Source organism: Leptonychotes weddellii, chromosome 2 (genome assembly GCF_054177405.1).
Source record: "Leptonychotes weddellii isolate Sample4059 chromosome 2, ASM5417740v2, whole genome shotgun sequence".
Classification (NCBI taxonomy): Eukaryota; Metazoa; Chordata; class Mammalia; order Carnivora; family Phocidae; genus Leptonychotes; species Leptonychotes weddellii.
Genome location: NC_138370.1, coordinates 56914088 through 56935070, shown reverse-complemented (window position 1 = coordinate 56935070; position 20983 = coordinate 56914088). Strand labels below are relative to the sequence as shown.

General features: G+C 34.2%; 1 pseudogene; it reads left to right on the top strand.

The window, feature by feature from the left end:
- Positions 1-16386: 16386 nt before the first annotated feature.
- LOC102743341 (ubiquitin-conjugating enzyme E2 E1 pseudogene) lies at positions 16387-16955 on the top strand (annotated as a pseudogene).
- Positions 16956-20983: the final 4028 nt, after the last annotated feature.

Genomic DNA, 20983 nt, shown 5'->3' with positions numbered 1-20983 from the left:
TCTTGCTTCTAATGCTCCTTTCCTTAAACTACTGAGTAGAATGGGAAGAAAAACAACATTAGCCTGGATGATTTTTGTTTTCAGTTCTTATTTGAAGTAAAATGTATATACAGCGAGAAGCATAAATCCTACTCATACAATTTGCTCAGGTTTGACAAGTGCATTTACCCTGTAGCCCACATCCCTATTGAAACATACTATTTTTCAGAGCTCCAGGTTTTCCCGTATGATAATTTCCATTCAGCAACCACAGTCTGGTTACCCAGAGGCCAACAGGATATTGTTGTTTTGTGTACAGATTTTTTTTTCACAAAGAAAGAGAAACAAAAATCATCCACGTTGTATATATCAATAGCTCAATCCTTTTTATCCTGAGTGGTAGTCCTTTGAATAAATATGATTAGTCCACTTTACCATCTATTGTATTGTGTCCAGGTTTGGCTATGATCCACAAATTTTCCATGAACATTCTGTGTATACAAGCTGTTGCATACATATATGTTTTCATTATTGAATCAATAATCAGGAGTAAAATTGTTGTGTAGTATGGTAAGTGTATTTTTTTTAAAGATTTTATTTATTTATTTGGCAGAGAGAGAGAGCACGAGCAGGGGGAACAGCAGACAGAGGGAGATGGAGAAGCAGGTTCCCTGCTGAACAGGGAGCCCGATATGGGCCTGGATCCCAGGACCCTGGGATCATAACCTGAGCCTAAGGCAGATGCTTAATCGACTGAGCCACCCAGGTGCCCCTGATAAGTGTATTTTTAAGTTTATAAGAGATGTTCATATCTTTTCTAAAGAGGCTGTAGCATTTTACATCACCAGTAGTGATAGATAAGAGTTACAGTTACTCCACATTCTTGCAAATGCTTGGTGTTTCCAATACTTACAATTTAGGTATTAGTGGGTATACAATGATATCACATTATGATTCTAATTCACAAATCTGAATGTTGTCTTCAAGAACAGCTGGGTCCTCAATCCTGCTTGGAAAACACTGTTGTTTTTATTTATTTATTTATTTATTAATGTCAAAGTGGCACATGCTGTTGGCTACCTCCCACAAAATCCATCCTACAGAAACTGGCTATGAAGAATCAGAAGGGATAGGGCAGCAAGAATCATAGACTGACAAAAACCTGTGAGAAACTCCATGAAATGCTCTGTTGTTCCAACTAAAAATTTAATTCATCTGCACACAACTTTTCTCCATTTGTACTGTTATAAAAATTGAAGAGGTATCCTTCCTGTCTGAGGCAAATTCTTGGACTATCTGGTATGTTTGGTGGCTCCCCCAGAGATATTCTAATAGATTATGTATATAATGTATGTATAATGTATGTCATAAAATACTATGCATAAATGTATTTATTATTGTACACAGAACTTTTTATAGGAAATGAATATACATTGCTATTATAGAAAAATAAAATGGCAAATAAGGGTGATATTTGTGTTTGTGTCTGTGTGTGTATAGGTATTTAAATAAGTAACCAGTGAGCCCATCCCTGTCCAGTCAACTGGAGAAAAAGATCTTATACTATTTTTATAAAGTAGAAAGGTGTTCTACTTATTGCGCAGTTGGGATATATTTCTGCTGGTGTTGCCCTGCTTAGTTTTAGGGGCAGCTAAGATCAAGGTTTGCTCTACTCATGTGATAGATTTAGTAGGGAAATTTCCCCAGTAGCTAACATTCATTTCTTAAGATCTTTAAACATTAAAGTCATGTTTCAGATTTTCTCACAGGTATTTGTGGTATGTAAGCAAGTTAACTGAAGGTGATAGTATCTCTTCTTTTATAGTAAACATTTTATTTGTTTTAAACTTATCTAGCAATAATGGGAATAATTATTTGGCTGTGGTAAGAGTGGCCTATTTGCTTTGGTCATTATCTATCTCAAGGTAACTGGTAAACTCTAAGCTCCTTTCCTTCCTGTTCTAATGCAATGTTTAAATGAGTGGATTTAGGATCCATGCTAATTGCTTGGATATTTCATGAGAGTTTTATCACAGTTTAATGATGATTTTTGTACTTGCTTATTTGTCTATTATATATCTATGTATCTATCTATCTATCCATGTATCTATGTATCTATATTTCTATCATCTATCGTCTATCTATCTATCTATCTACCTATCATCTCTCTATCATCTATCAATTTATCTCAATTACTCCACAGCAGGCTTAATTGTTTCTAGGGAACTGGATATCAACAGTTAATAGTGAATTCTCTAAAACTACCAAGGGAAAACAAATAATATAAATACAGCTTTCTTGGTGGATAGTTTTTTGTTTGTTTGTTTTTAATGGAGCTAGAAATATATAAAAGGAAATTATTATAAACCTACTATAGTAAAATTCTATGCCATTGGATAAATTAGGGGCTTTTCATACATTTGGGGTCTTGTATTTTGGGGAAAAAAGCTCTAAGAAAAGTTCACATTTCATCTGCTTGGCTTTCCTTCACTCTGACTTCAGGGGAAAAGATGTGTTTATTTGAACAGTTACCTCAAGAACATTAATTGGGTCACCTTACTAAGTGATAGATTTATCAAGGAATGTAAAAACAAGTCGGCATGAAGGCAAAAACATTTATTTATCTCTTTCCTAGAACTGGCTGAGGTGTAAACTTTCTTGTATTTTTATCTCTATAATAGACATTAACTGCAACATATATGCCAAGGAAGGGTCTTAAGTAAAAAAAAAAATTGCTTTACTGACATGCAGATGGATGATCAAATACTATTTTTGTTCCATTTCCTCATTATAGTTCCATTTTCTCTCAGCAAATAGTTATAACTAGATTTATCCAATGATACAGTAATTGCCAGACTAAAAAGAACATCAGAAATACAATCTTTTGCTGTCAACTTCAAAGGGATTCTATGCCTATAATAATTAAAATTAAAAAGTATCATTATTCAAGGAGTTCTGTTTTTTTTTGAAAAATATTTTACTTCATTAAACTGGAAGTGAGTAGGATAGGAAAAAAACAGTTGGTGTCATTTTCCCAACAGAGTATAACAAAATATAAAAATCAGTTATTTAACCTACTCAAATCAAACATCAGGCTGAGAATACTAGATTTTCCATTTTGTGTATATGCTAAATAGAGGTGATTACTATTAAGTGACTAATTACATGTTCTTTAAGCCCTAAATGAAATACAAAGCATATATTAAACACAAAATTTCTCCATGAGAGATACAGATGGTTTAAAAAGCAGTTACCAGAACATTATCCAAATCCAGATGTTTTAAAAATGTGAAGATGTTTATATCATTTCATGAAGATTGTTATAGCATACCCTTGGAGAAATTAAGTAATTATTTCTCTAAAGTTCTGGATATATATCCTCTAATATTATTACTTGTTATTATACCAAATAGAATACATTTATAGCATAATTATTGAGTTTAGGAGTCACTCTTTCACAATTTTTTTTTTAAAGATTTTATTTATTTATTTGAGAGCGAGAATGAGAGAGAGAGAGAGAGCATGAGAGGTGGAGGGTCAGAGGGAGAAGCAGACTCCCTGCCGAGCAGGGAGCCCGATGCGGGACTCGATCCGGGGACTCCAGGATCATGACCTGAGCCGAAGGCAGTCGCTTAACCAACTGAGCCACCCAGGCGCCCCACTCTTTCACATTTTAATATCTATAAAATGAAAACACTGTTATAATTGGAAATATGCCACATTTTCATTGGATGCCTTTTTATAACATTTTTTCTATATGCTTCAAAAAAATAATGATGCCTCTTGGAATCAATGGTGTTTTTAGTTTAATTAAAAATGGCGGGCACCTGGATGGCTCAGATGGTTAAGCGCCTGCCTTTGGCTCAGGTCATGATCTCAGGGTCCTGGGATCGAGTCCTGCATCGGGCTCCCTGCTCCTTGGGAGCCTGCTTCTCCCTCTGTCTCTCTCTCTCTGTCTCTAATGAATAAATAAATAAAATCTTTAAAAAAATAAAATAAAAAAAAATAAAAATGGCATGGGTGATAAAAGTGATTGTAAGAGAAAGAAAAGTGTTTTTTTCAGATTGTTAAAAATTCTGTATTTGATAGTTTGATTCTTTTATCTTGGCATATTTTTAAAATATAATTTAAAAATGATTTATATGAAATTTGTGTGCTTCATGTTCTCTAGAGCAGTTTACTTATAGTGCAGACAGAAATCATCTCTCATGTATTTGCAAGCAGGAAAATAATTTGATTATGTAAACTGGCATATTGTGGATCACACTATATAATACTTATACAATAACTTCATAAATTACTTACTTGAAAATAGCATCAGATTTATTAATACCAAATACAACAAATGGGTTTCTAGTACTATCTCAAGCTAGCCTCTATGATTCTCAAAATAGTTGGCATAATATTCATTTATAATAAAATCATATTATTGAAGGAAGTGTATGACCCTATAAGTGACATCTTAGACACATACATGAAATTATAATAATTATTTAAGATAATAATTTTTTATCAATTTCTTTTGGTAGTATCCTAAATCGACCTATATTTCCATCTATTTGCTGCACAGAAAAAATAGCTCATAGATGTCTTGAGAGAAGCTTAAGAGAAATTTCAGATGTAGAGGATATTTTGTTATTGAAAACAAATTATGACTTTGAAAAGGTGACTTGGGGTGAGTTCACTCATAAAACAAATATGTATTTTATAGTACAAATGTCAGTGGAGATTTATCTAGAAAAATAAAAACTATATAAACAACTATTTTACCGTATATATAAGGCATTTTAAGTTATAATAAAATGTTCATTATTAAAATGAACAAGTGACAAATCAAGTGTTATTTATTTATTTATTTTTGAAGTTTCCTAACACCACTAAGATATCTTTCTTCATTTCAAATTGAATTTTCATAGTCTGATCATAAAACGTTTAATTTTACCACAAATATTTGAGGGTATAATCAATTTCCCAAGGGCCTCTTTTATTCATTCTATTGATACTGAGTCTCTTTTGAAGGATTTATGATACCACCATCCCTATTGATTTTCTCTTTTTCATCATTTTAATGGCCAGGTCCTCAATTTTCAATGACTCTGCATACAACTTGGGCATTTGTCTAACATTACTTTCTTTGATTTTTGTAAAACTCAATTATATGACTCTGTGCACCTCTGACTCTTCTTACCCCTTTATTATACTGTGCCCCAAGATGCTGATGGTTTAATTTGTCACAACCACTTAGTGACAGAAATAATACAATTGATAAATAATTTAGGAGATATTTACATTAAAGTCAATAAATATATGGGTATTAGTTTACTAGGGCAGCCATAACAAAATACCACAGACCCTCTAGCTTAAACAACAGAAATCTATTCTCTCACATTTCTGGAGCCTGGAAATCTAAGATCAAGGTGTCAGAAGATTCTGGTTTCCTTTCTCCTTGGTTTGTCTATGGTTGCCTTCTTGCTGCCTCTTCACATGGTCATTCCTCTGTGTACACACACTCCTGGGGTCTCCCCTTCTTCTTATAAGGACACCAGTTATACTGGATTACAGAAACACTGTAATGGCTTTATTTTAACTTAATGAGCTCTTTAAAGACCTTGTCTGCAAATATAGTTGCATTCTGAGGTACTGGGGGTTAGAGCTTCTATATATGAATTTTTGATGAGACACAATTTGCCCCATAACAATATGCAATGCCAATATTTTATTATTATTGTTATTATGCATTTTATTATTCGTCCAACATATTCACTGTGTCTGTTTTATTGCTAGTACTGAACTAGCAGTGAGAATAATACAGATAAAAATACAAACATAATATATCAATTTTTTTCATAATATACGAAAATTTAATGTATAAAACTCAAATTTCTGATAACATTGAAGATAAATAACTAAACTCAACTCCTTGAGGGATTTTTATTTTCCTCAGGACTTCTCTAAAATCATCCTTTTTTTGCCTTCCAATCTCCTTTTCTTGTTCTCACTCTTCTACTTACTGTCTAAATAGAAGAGACCTAAGAATCAATGCTATTGTCTTTTCTGCCTTCAGTCACTCCTTAGGTGTCTCCTGGCTATACATGACATCTTTGAGATATATGTCCTAAACAGGTCTATTACTTATACTCTTTTCTCCCAAATTGTTCCTTGTCTAATCTTCTCCATTTCACATGATGGCATTGATTGCTCAGACAAAAATCTTTATTTTTTCAGACAAAAATCTTTATAAAAATCTTTCTTATTCCCCCTTTTCCTTAACATCCACATAAAATTAACCATTATGCCCTGTCAGTACTAACTCCAAAATAGATCCAAAAATATTCTACATCACCTTTTCTTCATAATATTCACTACAGCTCAGGGATCAAGCTACAATTGTCCCTAAATTAGATCACTCCAATATCCTAATCTCCCTAATTCCACGGTGTTCCTTATTTAATCAATCTGCAAAGGGAAGCAGAATAATATTTTATATTGTTATATACAAGATGAATAAGTTATGGGCATCTGCTTTACAACATAGTGTTTATAGCTACATATCTGTATTGTACACTTAAATTTTTTCAAAACGGTAGAGCTCATGTTAAGGGCACTTACCATATGAAAAAAAAGTGAAAAAAATCACACCAATAGGCTAAAGAAAAATTTTTGTATGATTATATCAAAAGATTCAGGAAAAAAAAATGACAACATCCAACACACTTTTATGATGAGAACACTCAGCAAACTAGGAATAGAAGGGAACTTCCTCAACTTGACAAAGAATATCATTTATAGTTGCACCAAAACAATAAAAACCTAGGAATAAACCTAACCAAAGAGATGAAACACCTGTACTCTGAAAAGTATTAAACGCTGATGAAAGAAATTGAAGACAACACAAAGAAATGGAAAAACATTGCATATTCATGGATTAGAAGAACAAATATTGTTAAAATGTCTATACTGTCCAAAGCAACCTACACATTTAATTCAATCCCTATCAAAATGTCAATAGCATTTTTCACAGGACTAGAACAAGCAATCCTAAAATTTGTATGGAACCAAAAAAGACCCCAAATAGCCAAACAGCCTTAAAAAAGAAAAACAAAGCTCGAGGCATCACAATTCGAGACTTCAAGTTATATTACAAATCTGTGGTGACCAAAACAGTATGGTACTGGCACAGAAATAGACATATAAGTCAATAGAACAGAATAGAAAACCCAGAAATGAACCTACAACTATATGGTCAGTTAATCTTTGACAAAGCAGGAACGGATATCCAAAAAGGAAAAGACAGTCTCCTCAACAAATGGTGTTGGGAAAACTGGACAGCAACATGCAGAAGAATGAAACTGGAGCATTTCCTTACACCACACACAAAAATAAATTCAAAATGGATGGAAGACCTAAATGTGAGACAAGAAACCATCAAAATCCTAGAGAACACAGGCACTAATGTCTTTGACATCGGCAGTAGCAACTTCTTTCTAGATACATCTCCAACAGCTAGGGAAACAAAAGCAAAAATGAATTATTGGGACTTCATCAAGATAAAAAGCTTCTGCACAGCAAAGGAAATAATCAACAAAACTAAAAAGCAACCTATAAAATGGGAGAAAGTATTTGCAAATGACATATCTGATACAGAGTTAGTATCCAAAATATATAAAGAACTTCTAAAACTCAACACCAAAAAACAAATAATTCAATTAAAAAATGGGCAGAAGACATGAATAGACATTTTTCCAAAGAAGACACACAGATAGCCAGTGAAACATGAAAAGATGCTCAACACTGATCATCAGGGAAATACAAATCAAAACTACAAGGAGATATCACCTCACACCTGTCAGAATGGCTAATATGAACACTACAAGAAAGAACAAGCGTTGGCAAGGATGTGGAGAAAGCGGAACCTTCTTGCATTGTTGGTGGGAATGTAAACTGATGCCACTGTGGAAAAGAGTATGGAGTTTCCTCAAAAACTTAAAAAACAGAAACTGCCCTACAATATAGAAATTGTACTACCACGTATTTATTCAAAGAATACAGAAATGCTAATTCAAAGGGATACATGCATCCTGATGTTTATAGCAATCTTATCTACAATAGCCAAATTACAGAAAGAGCCCAAGTATCCATCGACTGATGAATGGACACCCCATACAATGGAATACTACTCAGCATAAAAAAGAGTGAAATCCTGCCATTTGCAGTGACATGGATGGAGCTAGAGAGTATAATTTTGTTAAGTGAAATAAGTCAGTCAGAGAAAAACAAATACCAGATACCATATGATTTCACTTATATGTGGAACTTAAGAAACAAAATAAATGAGCAAAGGGAAAAAAAAGAGCGAGAGAGAAAAAGCAAGAAACAGACTCTTAGGTATAGAGAACACAATCTGATGGTTACCAGAGGGGAAGTAGGTCGGGGGGATGTGGGTAATAGCTGATGGGGATTAGGAGTGTGCTTGCGAGGATGTATAGAAGTGTTAAATCACTGTATTGTACACCTGAAACTAATATTATACTGTATGTTAACTAACTGCAATTTAAATAAAAATTAAAAAAATAAAAAGCAAAAGTTTTTTTAAAAAAGAATATCTACAAAAAATCTACAGCTCACACCATATTTAAAGATGAGGATCTAGATTCTCCTAAGATCAGGAGCAAAGCAAAAGTGCCCCCCTCCTTTCAGTTCTCCTGTGCAACATCATACTGGAAGTCTTAGATAGTACAATAAAGCAAGAAAAATACACAAATGTATACTGATTGGTGAAAAATAATATATTTTTTTCTTCTAGCAGACAACCCAGTTATTAGGGAATCAACATTATTAATTAAATCATTAAGAATAGGGGCACCTGTGTGGCTCAGGCAGTTAAGTGCCTGCCTTCAGCTCAGGTCATGATCCTGGGGTCCTGAATCCAGCCCCAAGTCGGGCTCCCTGCTCAGCAGAGAGTCTGCTTCTCCCTCTCCCTTTACCTCCCCCCACCAACTTATGCTCTCTTGCCTCTCTCTCTTTCTCAAACAAATAAATAAAATCTTAGGGGTGCCTGGGTGGCTCAGTTGTTAAGCATCTGCCTTCGGCTCAGGTCATGATCCCAGGGTCCTAGGATCGAGCCCCGCATCGGGCTTTCTGCTCCACAGGAAGCCTGCTTCTCCCTCTCGCACTCCCCCTGCTTGTGTTGCCTCTCTCTCTGTGTCTCTCTCTGTCAAATAAATAAATAAAATCTTAAAAAATAAATAAATAAATAAAATAAAAAACTAATCATTAAGAATCAGTATCAACAAAAATAACTTCTGGAACTAATAAGCCATTATAGCAAAGCTGAAAGATACAAGGTTAATATAGAATAGTCAATTGCTTTCCTATATACCAGCAATGAACAATTAGAACTAGAAAATAAAAACACAATAGCATTTACTTTCACATAAACAACCTGAAAAACAGATATAAATCTAACAAAACCATGTATAAGATCTGTATGAAGAAAACTATAAAACCCTGATGAAAGAATCAAAGATGTAAATAAATACAAATGATAATAATTAAGAATATTTATGTTTGTGAGTAGAAAAAAATAAATATTTTCAAGACTGTCAATTCTTCCCAATTTGATATGCAGATTCAACACAATCCCAATCAAAATCCTAGAGGTGAGACTGGGTGGCTCAGTCTGTTGAACGTCTGACTTCAGCTCAGGTCATGATCTTGGGGTCCTGAGATAGAGCTCCACATTGGCTCTCCACTCAGCATGGAATCTACTTGTCTTTCTATCTGTCCCCCATTTGTGCACTCCCTCTCTCTCTCTCTTTCACTTCCTCGCAAATAAATAAATAAATAAATAAATAAATAAATAAATAAGTAAAATCTTTTAAAAAATCCTAGAAAGTTATTTTCTGGATACCAACAAACCGATTCTAATGCTTATGTAAATGGCATAAGACCCAGAATAGCTAGCACAAAATTAAAGGAGAAGAACAAAGTCAGAGTACTGAAACCACCTGAATTCAAGACTTACTATAAAGTTGCAGTAATCAATAGTGTAGTATTAGTGAAATAAGAGACAAATTGATCCATGAGAGCCCAGAAATTGGCCCCCACAAATATACCCAACTGATATTTGACAATGGAACAAAAACACTTCAGTGAGGGAAAAAAGGTAGTCTTTTCAAGAAATGGTTCTAGAACAACTGAACATGCAAAACAATGACTCTAGACACAGACTTTACAATTTTCACAAAAATTAACTCAAAATGGATCATAGACCAAAAAGTAAAACACAAAGATATAAAACTCTTAGAATATAACAGAAGAAAAACTAGGTAGACATTCTTGGGTTTGGCAGCGACAAATTAAGATACAACACCAAAAGCATAATCCATGAAGCAAAAGAAAGATATATTGGATTTCATTATTGTTAAAATTCTCTGCCTAGGCTTATCTGGTGATGGGTATTGAGGAGGGCACATTCTGCATGGAGCACTGGGTGTTACGCACAAACAATGAATCATGGAACACTTCATCTAAAACTAATGATGTAATGTATGGGGATTAACATAAGAATAAAAAAAAAAAGATAAAAAAAAATTCTCTGCCTAGGAAAAGTTTCTGTTATGAGAATAAAAAGATAAGACACATAATAAGATAAATATTTGCAAAACACATCTGGCAAAGGATTTATATTCAAAATTTCCCAAACTGTTTAAACTCAGCAATAAGAAATCAAACAGCTTAGATAATAAACAAGCAAAAGATCCAAAGAGACGTCTCACAAAAAAGAGATCTACACATGGCAAATAAGCATATGAAAAGATGTTTAACATCATACGCTGTTAAGGAACTGTATATTAACAATTAGATACTAGGGTTTCTGTTAAGCATCTGACTCTTGGTTTTGGCTCAGGTCATGATCTCAGGGTCCTGAGATCGAGCCTTGCATCAGGCTCCATGCTCAGCGTGGAGTCTGCTTGAGATTTTCTCTTTCCTTCTGCCCCTCCCTCTGCTCTCCAAACAAACAAACAAACAACAAAATTTAAAAAAAACAAAACAAAACAATTAGATACTATAGCACATCCATTAGAATAGCTAAAGTTCAAAATACTGGCAATACAAATGCTGATGAATATGTGGAGCAACAAGAACTCTCATTGCTGGAGGAAATGATGAAAGGTACAAGCCACTGTGAAAAAATAGTCAGGCAGTTTCTTTCAAAACTAAATATAACCCTATTTATGATACAGCAATCACCAAAACTAAATGGAACCCTATTTACGATACAGCAATCACACATGCTGATATTTACCCAAATGAACTGAAAACTGAACTCCAAACAAACATCTGCACATGAATGTTTGCAGCAGCATTATTCATAATTTCCATATTTGGAAGCAACCAAGACGTGATTCAGTAGGTGAAGAGGTAAGCAAGCCGTGGTGCTTTAGGCAATGGCACAGTATTCAGCACTAAAAAAGAAATGAGCTATCAAGTTACAAAAACATACGCAGAATTCTTCAATACATATTTCTAAGCCAAAGAAGCCAATTTGAAAAGGCTATGTACTCTATAATTCCAACTGCATGATTTTCTGGAAAAGGCAAAACTAATATGACAGTGAAAGGATCAATAGTTGACCAGGAGTTCAGAAGGAGAGAGAGAAGGATGAATAGGTGGAACACAGTGGGTTTTTAGGGCAGTGAAACTCTTCTGTAAGATACTGTAATGGTGGATATACGTTACACATTTGTAAAACAAACAAAACCAAACAAAAACAGGGAATCTACAACACAAAGAGTTAACCTTAATGTAAACTGTGGACTTCAGTTGATAATGTATAAATATTAGCTCATTATTTGTGAGAAGTACACCATATTAAACCATATTAATGCAAGACAATAATAAAGACAACAGTGTAGGGAAGGAGAGAGCATATATGGGAGTCTCTGTATTTTCACCCATTATTTTCTGCAAAGCTAAAAGTTCTCTGAAATATAAAATGTATTAGATTTTTTAAATTTAAATTAAATTAATTAACATATAATATATTATTAATTTCAGAGGTAGAGTTCTGTGATTCATTAGTTGCATATAACACCCAGTGCTCATTACATCATGTGCCCTCCTTAATGCCCATTACTCATTTACCCCATCCCCCCAGCTCCTACCCTCTAGCAACCCTCAGTTTTTTTCCTATGATTAAGAATCTCTTATGGTTTGCCTCCCTCTCTGATTTCATCTTATTCTATTTTTCCCTCCCTCCCTTATGATCTTCTGATTTGTTTCTTAAATTCCACATATGGGTGAAATCATATGATAATTGCCTTTCTCTGATTCATTTATCTCACTTAGTATAATAACCTCTAGTTCCATCCATGTCATTACAAATGGTAAGATTTCATTTTTTTGATGTCTGAGTAATATTCCATTGTGTGTATATATATACCATATCTTCTTTAGCCATTCATCTCTCGATGGACATCTGGGCTCTTTCCATAGTTTGACTATTGTGGACATTGCTGCTATGAACACTGGGGTGCAGGTGCCCTTTCGGATCACTACATTTGATTCTTTGGGGTGAATATCTAGTAGTGCAATTGCTGGGTCATAGGGTAGCTCTATTTTTAACTTTTTGAGGAACGTCCATACTCTTTCCCAGAGTGGCTGCCCCAGTTTGCATTCCCACCAACAGTGTAAAAGGGATTAGATTATTTAAAAACATAGAAAAATAGGATATAATAAGAAGCTTATAAAATTAGAAATAAAACTACATTTCATGAGACAACTACCAAGAATTCAATAAAGTAGTTTGATTATCATGACACTTAAGTAGAAAAAAAAAAAAAAGGAAAGAAAGAAAGAAGGAAAATACATGAATATGCATGACATTGCACAAGAATGAGTTCCAATACATAGAATGTGTTCACAAGTCATGTATATTATTCTTCAAAATTTTTACTTTGCCCACCACTAATGTAGAGATAATGGAAATAAAATAAATATGAAAATAAGAATTTTCAAAATTATCTTAGATTATATTGATTTTCAATTCTTAAAAAATGTTCTTATAGAATTCCCACTAAGCATCTGACCATTTCTGTTTTTAATTTCCTTCATTGTTTCAACTTTCCACATGACATTAAAAATTCCTTTCCTTGTTTTGTGTTTTTGTTTAAGAGAGGCAAAGAGAGAAAGAGAGTGTGTGCGCACGCTCACGCACAAGTGGTGGGGGGCAGAGAAAGAGAAAATCTTAAGCAGGCTCTGCACCCAGCGCAGAGCCTGATACAGGGCTTGATCTCACAACTCGGAGATCATGACCTGAGCCAAAGGCAAGGGTCCGTGGCTTTATCGACTGAGCCACCCAGGCGTCCCTTCTTGTTTTGTTTTTAAAGATTACTGAACTTGCTCTTTTCTATCAGCATTTATCCAATATTGTCCCATATTGTTCCCGGCCCTCTGCAATAGTTCCAACTACCAAGAAATAGAGTCTCTTTACCTCCTGAATTTTGCTGGCCTTGTTTGACAAATAAAGTACAGTGAAGTGGTAGTATGCTTCTTCTTGGGTTAAGGCTTTGTATATTTCTACTCCCTCTGTTAAAATTCTAAAACCCTGTGAACATACTTAGCCTAGCATGCTGAAGGGTGAGACCATGGGGCTGTAGCCCAAGCTTTCTGAGGTATCATTTGTGAACGACATTTATTAATGAGCCAGCCACAGCCAATCCACCAGCTGACTGAAGATACATGAAGTGAGCCCAGCTGAGACTAGTAAGAATCACCCAGTAAGAACCACCTAGATGGTTTTCTAACCTGCAAATAAATACATGAGCTAAATAACTGCTTAAATTGCTTTAAGCCACTAAGTTTTAGAATATTATACAGCGAAAGTTAACTAAAACAGAACACAAATATACTAATGACTATCAAAACTTTTTTTCTCATGACTTCTAAAATTTTTGTTACTTATTATTCCCAATTAGATATCTTAAATTAGCAATTTAAACCTTATCCATACTGAAATCATTGTTCCTCTTCCAAATGCTTATTTTTTATATTTTTTATATTTTTTATTCAGCCATATTACTTAAAAATCATAAAAATTTGAAAAATTATTGTAATTACGCTTCTTTAGCCTTAATATATCACGAATTGGATAATGAGTCATCCCAAATGCCTCATCCGAATGTCTTGCACTTTTTTTCTATTTACAGTGTAACAGTGTTTGCTCAACACATGTTTAGCTATAACATGGATGATATAATCTCTTTTTAACTGCTCTTTTTATTTGCGGGTTTCTTACTTCAAACTTCTTGAAACAAATTTCTATATTGCAATCATTATTATGTAAAATACCTCGTAACATTTATTTTTTTTGATACTTTTTAAGGAAAATTGTATTATATCTGATATATAAAAACAAAATCCATTATGATCAGTTCCTAGACTACTTAGCTTTTATTTCTATCTTAATTTGATCCCTGAATCTCTCATCCTATAGTCTACTCCAAAATATACTCGTTTATTCCATACCTCCTTATCTTTGTAAATGCTATTTCCTCTGCCTAGAATTCCCTAAATTCAATGACATTGTATGTTGACTGTCCCACTTTTTCTTCAAGTGACAGCTCATGTATTATCACCTATAACTATGGATGGAACATATTAGATAGGAATAAAAAATAACGCTAGTTTAAAGAGTAAATTCAATCACTGAAGCAATATCTTTCATTATTCTTTTTAAAAGCTCCTTTCAATCACTCATCCAAAAACATGTCCTGTACTTTTATGAGACTACTTTTGTTTTCTATGATATTACAGTTAAAATATTATCAGCGCTTTGTTTTTCTCCAAAGCTTCCATTGCCTTCAAATAAGCTAATATAATATTCATTCTTTTTTTAATATATCACTATATTCAACTCAATTGTAAACTTTTATAATGCTTTAAAAAGACTATGAGTAAAATTTTCTTTCAACAAAGAGATCTGATATTGGAGGTGCCAAATTTTCTATCTTTTCTGCCCAATCATGTAGTTAATATATGTCTTGCACAGCTCTATGCTTTAAAGAATTCTGAATGTCTTTTTTTCTAACTGTACTGACAAAAATTAAGACTCAACTGATTTTTTTTTTTTTTTTTTTTTTTGCAGCGTAGGCTTCCTTGAAAAGAGACCATTTCTTTGGTAATATTTAACAGTTGTCATTCCATCACACTCTGATATCAACCACTTATTCCACATTAGTGTTAAGCCCCCTATAATCAGCAGATGTATCATATCATACTGTCCTTGAGCTTCTAATTGACTGTCAGTTCTCAGTTCCATCTTCCTAAATTCTACATCTGGTGACAGTGCTTAGAAAACACTCAATTTTACTGATGCTCCTTAGGGATCATCTGAGATGTTGGAAATTAGTTGATGTCTTTTTTATTCTCAGTATGTCATCTCTGTGAGACTAGAGTCATCACTCACTTATCCAAAAAATCAAGCAGTGATAAATGGCATACTAAAAACTTTAGGGATTATAGTTTATTTCTACAGTTGATAATAATTTGTTAAAAATCATAAATAATTGCAAACAATTCCAGTTTATTAATGCCAGTAGCCGCTCCAATCAAATCAATTTAGGTAATTATAGATTTGCCATTTTTTAAAAACGAGTAAGAAGCTTTACTGAAAGATACCTATCTTTTGTGACTATCATTTTGAGACATTTCTTCTTATAAGAAAATCTGAAGATTATACTTAGAATTGACATAATTTTGATGTATAATTTACATTTACTATTTTACATGTCTTAAAATACCTTTTTTCTAACTTCAAATTTTCTATCAAAATACTTTCAGTAGTTGAATTTAGCAAACACCTCAATAAATTTCATGCTAAATATTTTTATACTTTCGGCATTTTATTTATTTATTAAATAAAATGATATTCATTGTATAGATTTCCTGGCCCTCAAACCACAGTCAAAACTCACGTGGGGGCGCCTGGGTGCCTCAGATGGTTAAGCGTCTGCCTTCGGCTCAGGTCATGATCTCAGGGTCCTGGGATCGAGTCCCGCATCGGGCTCCCTGCTCCTTGGGAGTCTGCTTCTCCTTCTGCCTCTCTCTCTCTGTCTCTCATGAATAAATAAATAAAATCTTAAAAAAAAAACAAAACTCACTTGGTTAGTGATAGTCCCTTATTATCTCTCATGTAATTTAAAATAGTATTTTCTTACTTTAATATTATGAAATGATATTTGCTTGAGAATCACTTAATTTGACTTGTGCTTCACTCCCAGGAGAGAAAGACAGGAGTGGCTACGCCCTCAACAGCTGCCTCCCCCCAGTGGCAGCAAGGCAGGAAGGAGGAGCCAGACACAAAGAGAGGGACTGTTTGCGGGATGGGGTGGGGGAGGGTTCGCTATGTGGGATGAGGATTCGAGGGACAGCATCAGCTCCTCCTCATATTCATCCTCCAACCAGCAAACCAAGAAAGAAACAAACACCCGCAAGATGACAGTAAAGTCAGAATGAGCAAAAACTTCAAACCAGTGTCAACAGGATTCAGAAGGAACTGACAGACATCACTTCAGACCTTCCACCTCACTTCAGTGCTGGTCCCAAAAGGTGGTGACATCTATGAATGGAGATCCACCATTCTCGGGCCTCCAGGATCTGTGTTTGAGGGTGGTGTATTCTTCCTTAATACCACTTTTACACCAGAATACCCATTCAAGTCTCCAAAGGTTACATTTTGGACCAGAATCTATCACTGTAATATTAACAGTTAAGGAGTTATTTGCTTGGACATATTAAAAGATAATTGGAGTCCAGCACCAATCATTTCTAAAGTTCTTCTCTCTATCTGCTCCCTTTTTACAGACTGTAATCCTGCTGACCCTCTGGGGGGGAGGTATTGCCACTGAGTATGGGAAAACAGAGCAGAGCATGACAGAATGGCCGGACAGCGGACCAAGAGATACAGTACATAAAGTGGGTTTTCACAATTCTTATATTATTTGTCTGTCACAGAGAGAGTTGCTTGTTATTTTGAAGGGGGGGGGTATTTCTATAACAGATATTATTCAGTCGTATTTCCTAAGATTTTATTGTAACTTAAGGTATCTTGCTACAGTAGGCCGAATTAATAATAGCAACTTTTAAAACTGTCATTAGTTCTGCAATATTAGCTGAAATGTAGTACAGAGAATAGACATTTGGGTTCAATTGCTTGTAGTCTGTAAATTTAAAATAGCTTAATTTTCTACAGGTTACACACATGACCATTTATGTAGAGTCCTTCCAAGACTACACATTTTTTTGATCAAAAAAATTGGAATTTCTTTTCCCTTCTTGGGAGGGAACATTGATATTTAATAGTAGTTAGAGACTGTCATCTCATATATATAAAATGGACCCATGGCTATACGACACCATCTATGAAATGAGTAGTTACGTATTTTATTTTATATGCAAACCTACTTTCTTATGCCAAGATGAGAGGTTTGAATCACGGCTTGTGAAAACCTTAAGCTGTTAACTGAAGGTATGCAACAGGAGTTGCTTAGTGGATGGGTTATATGCTGTGCATTACTTAAGTCTGCATTTGTTACTGTGCTGACGAACAATATTAAAACAAACAAAAGGAATCTCTTAATTTATTAAACTCTCATGTATATTCTCATTTAATCTTCACAGATGTTTCCTAACCAACTGTCCCACGGACATACTCTTTTCCTGCCTTGAGCATTTGTTTTTATCAGCATCTACAAATATCCAAACACTGTCAGCTTAACAATGCTTAAAAATACGTGATCTAGGACTAAATATCATTAAGGGATTTAGAGCAAAAATATTCCCCATATAAAATTGTTACTGGGGGCTCTTTTAATAATAATCACCAAGGTGTAGTTGGCTTGATACCAATTTGTGTATATCCCAGGCCTTCTTCCTTGGACTTTCAGTTTCAGGAGGGCAGTTTTTGTATTCTCACTATGGGTAGTACAATGATTTGCATAGAGTGAACGCTTCAAATGCTTTGGCATAAATGATGAGTACATATTATATGGTGAATTACAAATAATGAAAACATCATTGTAGCATCATTTTTATTGCAAAATTTCTCTTATATAAATGTGATTATAAATCATTTTTATCATTTAATATGTCATTTTTCAATGACATATTAAAAGAAACATTTTCTAAAGCTCTGTTTCAAATGAGTGGAAAACATTTAAAAGATAGAAATACATAAATCTATCTCATACTTGAGCAAGAGATCTAAAGAGGATATTGTAATTCTTAGGAGAGAAATGCTCTTGTTTTCACATAGGTGGCTGTCAAACCTTATGTGGTTTTGAACATCACCTTGCCAACTCATTGAAAGGCAGGTTGCTGGGCCAGTAGCTCAGTAATTCCAAACAAGGAAGTCTGAGAAAGGTCCAGGGCCCTCCATTTTAAACCTTAAGTGACTCTTGTAAGTATGATCCACAAAGCTTTTACTTGCTTGCTTTGTTGTTATTTATTTGGATGGGGAAAGAAGGTATACTGAAATTAAAAGAGTAAAGTAATTTAGGAATTATGTTACTTCATATAGTCAAAAATGTAAAAATTCGGGGTGCCTGGGTGGTTCAGTCGGTTAAGTGTCTGCCTGTGGCTCAGGTCATGATCCCAGGGTCCTGGGATCAAGTCTCCAGTCCGGCTCCCTGCTCAACAGGGAGCCTGCTCCCTCTGCTGCTCCCCCTGCTTGTTCTCTCTCTCTCTGTGTCAAATAAATAAATAAAATCTTAAAAAATATAAAAAATAAAAAAAGGAGTTACTTCCCTTATAAAAAATGTAGAAATTGGCTTCTCAAAACTCTAGAGAAAATATATTTTTAGGAATTTAGAAATGGCTATTGAAAGGGAAAAAAATCCACAAAATGGTGGATAAGTTGGATTTGGGGAGAATTCCGAATAATAAGAAACACAAATTGGCAAGGATGAAAGATGAAAAAGGTACTTGGAAGAATACTTGGAAGAATACTAGTATTTAATTTGTTTTTTGTTCTGATTTGGGCTTTAAGCTCTACTTTCCCACCACATTCTTGTTATCCTGAAACTTTCAAAGTATTACTGCTATAGTCTTGCATTTTTTTTTTTTCCTCTGGAGAAATAAAAGCTGAGGAAAAGCAAACACATGGAAAAAACAGAAGGGAAAGAGGACAGCCGTGGCAGGTGACAACTAATCCTGGGTGTATGAACAAATATCAGAGGTGTGGAGTCATAGAAGAATATAACCAACTCTTGAAGCATCATCAGAAGTGATGTAATGGTGGTGGAAGATTTTCAGTAGGACCATTTTATTTGGATTAAGAAGACTATAAAGACTATAAAAGGCTAGAGGATCAGGTAATGTAGGTTTTGAATATTAAAAGCTTATAGTTAAGTGTCTCTTATGGTTTGCCTCCCTCTCTGATTTCATTTTATTTTTCCCTGCCTTCCCTTATGACCCTCTGTTTTGTTTCTTAAATTTCATACATGAATGAAATCATAGGGTAATTGTCTTTCTCTGATTGACTTATTTCCCTTAGCATAATATCCTCTAGTTCCATCCACATCATTGAAATGGTAAGATTTCATTTCTTTTTTTTGATGGTTGAGTAACGAACTGAGGGATGCTGCAGGGTGGGGAGATGGGGTAACAGTGATGGGCATTAAGGAGGGCATGTGGTATAATGTACTGATGAATCACTGACCTCTACTCTGAAACTAGTAATACACTGTATGTTAATTAATTGCATTTAAATAAAATAAAATAAAATTTAAAAAAGCTGCAGTAGTAAAAACAAGCTTATGACAAAAAATAAAAAATAAAAGATTATTACATGTATTTAAGCATATGGGGAATGCTAGTTATCTGAACAGGTGTGTATTTTTTCAAATATTTTTAATTAAAACATTCTTAGAAATAGTGATTCTGATTAAAGCTGGCAGATGATGAAAAGGGAAAGAGACATAAATAAAAGCAGTTTGCATTGACAATCCAGGATACAGCAGCTGATGCAAATGAACAATTCACAACAAAATTCAGAAAAATGGGTGGTAATTGGATAAGATCTAGAGACCAAGTAGAAATTCATGAACAAAACATATAAATAAATAAAGATTCCAACCAACCTGTTTTTCCCCACCCTATTTTCTTGGTACATTGTGCCTGACTTGAAAAGGAAGTTGTTTAACTAACTTCCAGAATAATACGAAGATTTCCATAGTCATTGAATCTGACATTAAATTGAGGAAATTGTTTGCTCTGTACCTCTATAAAACATCACTTTAGGGATGTGTATGTGAGATGTGTAGGTCTGATAAAGCCTCTGCATTACAAATTCAAAATGCAGCAGCACAGTTTATGTCCCACAGACTATTTATGCATAGTCTAAATACTTTAAAGAAGAAAAAAATATATTGTCCGAAACTTTGATACCTAGTCAGAGAAATCACAAAATCAGCTTTGAATTGTTACCAGGGATGACATATGAATATGCACTGAGAAGTGATGAGAAGCTCTAAATTGTTTATTTAGTGAGGAAACCAACTCACTTGATCCGATGCCTGGCAGTTTCTTTTCATTCTTCCTTTTGTCTTGTTTCTTTGTTTGATGCAGGTCAGGGAGCAAATGCTATTATATCCTACGCTTTTGGTAAGCACATTTTTCTCTCATTATCATATCATTCTTTGTTCAAAGGATATTTGATGTATGTGGCAGCTTTTGAACCTTAAAAATGAATATAAAGAAATATTCAAATAATGCTTTGAATTAACATCAAATACACAACAACATTTCAGAAGAAAAACTGATCAGAATTTACTAAATGCCACAGAAAATTCATTCTGGATAAGGGACAATAATTAGCCTTGGAAAAGTTACCATGTGTGATTAAAAGAATAAACAATTATAGGAGGTCTATTTAATATGGTTTATTCCAATTAAAAATAGCTACCTCTTATCAAATACTGCACAGCCCTCAGGATCACTAGCA